Here is a 6,716-nt window from a genome sequence, read left to right on the forward strand (position 1 = left end):
ACGGCTTCATTGTATCTTGGTGAGTTTTCTAGAAAACGAGTGATTTATGTGCACAAACACACTTCTTTCGTGACTTTTCAAGCTTTGGACCTCCGTAACTTCGGCAAATGTGCTTCAAATTGCTTAAAAAATTGATCATAGAATCACCTCGTTGAGCTCTTCATCATGACTCATAAGGCTTCATTGTATCTTGGTGAGTTTTCTAGAAAACGAGTAATTTATGTGCACAAACATACTTCTTTCGTGACTTTTCAAGTTTTGAACCTACGTAACTTCGGCAAATGAGCTCCAACTACCTTCAAAATTTGACCACAGAATCACCTCGACGAGCTCTTTAACATGACAAATAAGGCTTCATTGTATCTTGGTGAGTTTTCTAGAAAACGAGTGATTTATGTGCACAAACACACTTCGTTCGTCACTTTTCAAGCTTTGAACCTCCGTAATTTCGGCAAAGGAGCTCCAACTACCTTCAAAATTTGACCACAGAATCACATCGACGAACTCTTTTTAACACAGTTAAGAAGGCTTCATTGTATCTTGGTGAGTTTTCTAGAAAACGAGTGATTTATGTGCACAAACTCACTTCTTTCGTGACTTTTCAAGCTTTGGACCTCCGTAACTTCGGCAAATGAGCTCCAACTATCTTCAAAATTTGACCACAGAATCACCTCGACGAGCTCTTTAACATGACAAATGAGGCTTCATTGTATCTTGGTGAGTTTTCCAGAAAACGAGTAATTTATGTGCACAAACACACCTCTTTCGTGACTTTTCAAGCTTTGAACCTCCGTAACTTCGGCAAATGAGCTCCAAATCGATTCAAAATTTTACCACAGAATCACCTCGACGAGCTCTTTAACATGACAAATACGGCTTCATTGTATCTTGGTGAGTTTTCCAGAAAACGAGTAATTTATGTGCACAAACACACTTCTTTCGTGACTTTTCAAGCTTTGGACCTCCGTAACTTCGGCAAATGTGCTTCAAATTGCTTAAAAAATTGATCATAGAATCACCTCGTTGAGCTCTTCATCATGACTCATAAGACTTCATTGTATCTTGGTGAGTTTTCTAGAAAACGAGTAATTTATGTGCACAAACATACTTCTTTCGTGACTTTTCAAGTTTTGAACCTACGTAACTTCGGCAAATGAGCTCCAACTATCTTCAAAATTTGACCACAGAATCACCTCGACGAGCTCTTTAACATGACAAATGAGGCTTCATTGTATCTTGGTGAGTTTTCTAGAAAACGAGTAATTTATGTGCTCAAACACATATCTTTCGTGACCTTTCAAGATTTGAACCTCCGTAATTTCGGCAAATGTGCTTCAAATTCCGTCAAAAATTGATCATAGAATCACCTCGTTGAGCTCTTCATCATGGCTCAGAAGGCTTCATTGTATCTTGGTGAGTTTTCCAGAAAACGAGTAATTTATGTGCACAAACACACATCTTTCGTGACTTTTCAAGTTTTGAACCTACGTAACTTCGGCAAATGAGCTCCAACTACCTTCAAAATTTGACCACAGAATCACCTCGACGAGCTCTTTAACATGACAAATGAGGCTTCATTGTATCTTGGTGAGTTTTCTAGAAAACGAGTAATTTATGTGCACAAACACACTTCTTTCGTGACTTTTCAAGCTTTGAACCTCCGTAACTTCGGCAAATGAGCTTCAAATACCTTCAAAATTTTACCACAGAATCACCTCAACGAGCTCTTTAACATGACAAATGAGGCTTCATTGTATCTTGGTGAGTTTTCCAGAAAACGAGTAATTTATGTGCACAAACACACTTCTTTCGTGACTTTTCAAGCTTTGAACCTCCGTAACTTCGGCAAATGAGCTTCAAATACCTTCAAAATTTGATCACAGAATCACCTCGACGAGCTCTTTAACATGACAAATGAGGCTTCATTGTATCTTGGTGAGTTTTCTAGAAAACGAGTGATTTATGTGCACAAACACACTTCGTTCGTGACTTTTCAAGCTTTGAACCTCCGTAACTTCGGCAAATGAGCTCCAACTACCTTCAAAATGTGACCACAGAATCACCTCGACGAGCTCTTTAACATGACATATGAGGCTTCATTGTATCTTGGTGAGTTTTCTAGAAAACGAGTGATTTATGTGCACAAACACACTTCGTTCGTGACTTTTCAAGCTTTGAACCTCCGTAACTTCGGCAAATGAGCTCCAAATCGCTTCAAAATGTGACCACAGAATCACCTCGACGAGCTCTTTAACATGACAAATAAGGCTTCATTGTATCTTGGTGAGTTTTCTAGAAAACGAGTGATTTATGTGCACAAACACACTTCGTTCGTGACTTTTCAAGCTTTGAACCTCCGTAACTTCGGCAAATGAGCTTCAAATACCTTCAAAATGTGACCACAGAATCACCTCGACGAGCTCTTTAACATGACATATGAGGCTTCATTGTATCTTGGTGAGTTTTCTAGAAAACGAGTAATTTATGTGCACAAACATACTTCTTTCGTGACTTTTCAAGCTTTGAACCTACGTAACTTCGGCAAATGAGCTTCAAATACCTTCAAAATTTGACCACAGAATCACCTCGACGAGCTCTTTCACACGACTAAGACGGCTTCATTGTATCTTGGTGAGTTTTCTAGAAAACGAGTGATTTATGTGCACAAACACACTTCTTTCGTGACTTTTCAAGCTTTGGACCTCCGTAACTTCGGCAAATGTGCTTCAAATTGCTTAAAAAATTGATCATAGAATCACCTCGTTGAGCTCTTCATCATGACTCATAAGGCTTCATTGTATCTTGGTGAGTTTTCTAGAAAACGAGTAATTTATGTGCACAAACATACTTCTTTCGTGACTTTTCAAGTTTTGAACCTACGTAACTTCGGCAAATGAGCTCCAACTACCTTCAAAATTTGACCACAGAATCACCTCGACGAGCTCTTTAACATGACAAATAAGGCTTCATTGTATCTTGGTGAGTTTTCTAGAAAACGAGTGATTTATGTGCACAAACACACTTCGTTCGTCACTTTTCAAGCTTTGAACCTCCGTAATTTCGGCAAAGGAGCTCCAACTACCTTCAAAATTTGACCACAGAATCACATCGACGAACTCTTTTTAACACAGTTAAGAAGGCTTCATTGTATCTTGGTGAGTTTTCTAGAAAACGAGTGATTTATGTGCACAAACTCACTTCTTTCGTGACTTTTCAAGCTTTGGACCTCCGTAACTTCGGCAAATGAGCTCCAACTATCTTCAAAATTTGACCACAGAATCACCTCGACGAGCTCTTTAACATGACAAATGAGGCTTCATTGTATCTTGGTGAGTTTTCCAGAAAACGAGTAATTTATGTGCACAAACACACTTCTTTCGTGACTTTTCAAGCTTTGAACCTCCGTAACTTCGGCAAATGAGCTCCAAATCGATTCAAAATTTTACCACAGAATCACCTCGACGAGCTCTTTAACATGACAAATACGGCTTCATTGTATCTTGGTGAGTTTTCCAGAAAACGAGTAATTTATGTGCACAAACACACTTCTTTCGTGACTTTTCAAGCTTTGGACCTCCGTAACTTCGGCAAATGTGCTTCAAATTGCTTAAAAAATTGATCATAGAATCACCTCGTTGAGCTCTTCATCATGACTCATAAGACTTCATTGTATCTTGGTGAGTTTTCTAGAAAACGAGTAATTTATGTGCACAAACATACTTCTTTCGTGACTTTTCAAGTTTTGAACCTACGTAACTTCGGCAAATGAGCTCCAACTATCTTCAAAATTTGACCACAGAATCACCTCGACGAGCTCTTGAACATGACAAATAAGGCTTCATTGTATCTTGGTGAGTTTTCTAGAAAACGAGTGATTTATGTGCACAAACACACTTCGTTCGTGACTTTTCAAGCTTTGAACCTCCTTAACTTCGGCAAATGTGCTTCAAATTGCTTAAAAAATTGATCATAGAATCACCTCGTTGAGCTCTTTATCATGACTCATAAGGCTTCATTGTATCTTGGTGAGTTTTCTAGAAAACGAGTAATTTATGTGCACAAACATACTTGTTTCGTGACTTTTCAAGCTTTGAACCTACGTAACTTCGGCAAATGAGCACCAACTACCTTCAAAATTTTACCACAGAATCACCTCAACGAGCTCTTTCACACGACTAAGACGGCTTCATTGTATCTTGGTGAGTTTTCTAGAAAACGAGTAATTTATGTGCACAAACATACTTCTTTCGTGACTTTTCAAGTTTTGAACCTACGTAACTTCGGCAAATGTGCTTCAAATTCCGTCAAAAATTGATCATAGAATCACCTCGTTGAGCTCTTCATCATGACTCAGAAGGCTTCATTGTATCTTGGTGAGTTTTCCAGAAAACGAGTAATTTATGTGCACAAACACACTTCGTTCGTGACTTTTCAAGCTTTGAACCTCCATAACTTCGGCAAATGTGCTTCAAATTGCTTAAAAAATTGATCATAGAATCACCTCGTTGAGCTCTTTATCATGACTCATAAGGCTTCATTGTATCTTGGTGAGTTTTCTAGAAAACGAGTAATTTATGTGCACAAACATACTTGTTTCGTGACTTTTCAAGCTTTGAACCTACGTAACTTCGGCAAATGAGCACCAACTACCTTCAAAATTTTACCACAGAATCACCTCAACGAGCTCTTTCACACGACTAAGACGGCTTCATTGTATCTTGGTGAGTTTTCTAGAAAACGAGTGATTTATGTGCACAAACACACATCTTTCGTGACTTTTCAAGATTTGAACCTCCGTAACTTCGGCAAATGTGCTTCAAATTCCGTCAAAAATTGATCATAGAATCACCTCGTTGAGCTCTTCATCATGACTCAGAAGGCTTCATTGTATCTTGGTGAGTTTTTTAGAAAACGAGTAATTTATGTGCACAAACACACATCTTTCGTGACTTTTCAAGCTTTGAACCTCCGTAACTTCGGCAAATGAGCTCCAAATCGCTTCAAAATTTGACCACGGAATCACCTCGACGAGCTCTTTAACATGACTAATAAGGCTTCATTGTATCTTGGTGAGTTTTCTAGAAAACGAGTGATTTATGTGCACAAACACACATCTTTCGTGACTTTTCAAGATTTGAACCTCCGTAACTTCGGCAAATGTGCTTCAAATTCCGTCAAAAATTGATCATAGAATCACCTCGTTGAGCTCTTCATCATGACTCAGAAGGCTTCATTGTTTCTTGGTGAGTTTTTTAGAAAACGAGTAATTTATGTGCACAAACACACATCTTTCGTGACTTTTCAAGCTTTGAACCTCCGTAACTTCGGCAAATGAGCTCCAAATCGCTTCAAAATTTTACCACAGTATCACCTCGACGAGCTCTTTAACATGACAAATAAGGCTTCATTGGATCTTGGTGAGTTTTCTAGAAAACGAGTAATTTATGTGCTCAAACACACATCTTTCGTGACTTTTCAAGTTTTGAACCTACGTAACTTCGGCAAATGAGCTCCAACTACCTTCAAAATTTGACCACAGAATCACCTCGACGAGCTTTTTAACATGACAAATAAGGCTTCATTGTATCTTGGTGAGTTTTCCAGAAAACGAGTAATTTATGTGCACAAACACACATCTTTCGTGACTTTTCAAGATTTGAACCTCCGTAACTTCGGCAAATGTGCTTCAAATTCCGTCAAAAATTGATCATAGAATCACCTCGTTGAGCTCTTCATCATGACTCAGAAGGCTTCATTGTATCTTGGTGAGTTTTTTAGAAAACGAGTAATTTATGTGCACAAACACACATCTTTCGTGACTTTTCAAGCTTTGAACCTCCGTAACTTCGGCAAATGAGCTCCAAATCGCTTCAAAATTTTACCACAGTATCACCTCGACGAGCTCTTTAACATGACAAATAAGGCTTCATTGTATCTTGGTGAGTTTTCCAGAAAACGAGTAATTTATGTGCACAAACACACTTCTTTCGTGACTTTTCAAGATTTGAACCTCCGTAACTTCGGCAAAGGAGCTCCAACTACCTTCAAAATTTGACCACAGAATCACATCGACGAACTCTTTTTAACACAGTTAAGAAGGCTTCATTGTATCTTGGTGAGTTTTCCAGAAAACGAGTAATTTATGTGCACAAACACACATCTTTCGTGACTTTTCAAGCTTTGAACCTCCGTAACGTCGGCAAATGAGCTCCAAATCGCTTCAAAATTTTACCACAGAATCACCTCGACGAGCTCTTTAACATGACAAATAAGGCTTCATTGTATCTTGGTGAGTTTTCTAGAAAACGAGTAATTTATGTGCTCAAACACACATCTTTCGTGACTTTTCAAGCTTTGAACCTCCGTAACTTCAGCAAATGAGCTCCAAATCGCTTCAAAATTTTACCACAGAATCACCTCGTTGAGCTCTTCATCATGACTCATAAGGCTTCATTGTATCTTGGTGAGTTTTCTAGAAAACGAGTAATTTATGTGCACAAACATACTTGTTTCGTGACTTTTCAAGTTTTGAACCTACGTAACTTCGGCAAATGAGCTCCAACTACCTTCAAAATTTGACCACAGAATCACCTCGACGAGCTTTTTAACATGACAAATAAGGCTTCATTGTATCTTGGTGAGTTTTCTAGAAAACGAGTAATTTATGTGCTCAAACACACATCTTTCGTGACTTTTCAAGTTTTGAACCTACGTAA

This window comes from Euwallacea fornicatus, unplaced genomic scaffold (assembly GCF_040115645.1).
Source record: "Euwallacea fornicatus isolate EFF26 unplaced genomic scaffold, ASM4011564v1 scaffold_51, whole genome shotgun sequence".
In the NCBI taxonomy this organism is placed as follows: domain Eukaryota; kingdom Metazoa; phylum Arthropoda; class Insecta; order Coleoptera; family Curculionidae; genus Euwallacea; species Euwallacea fornicatus.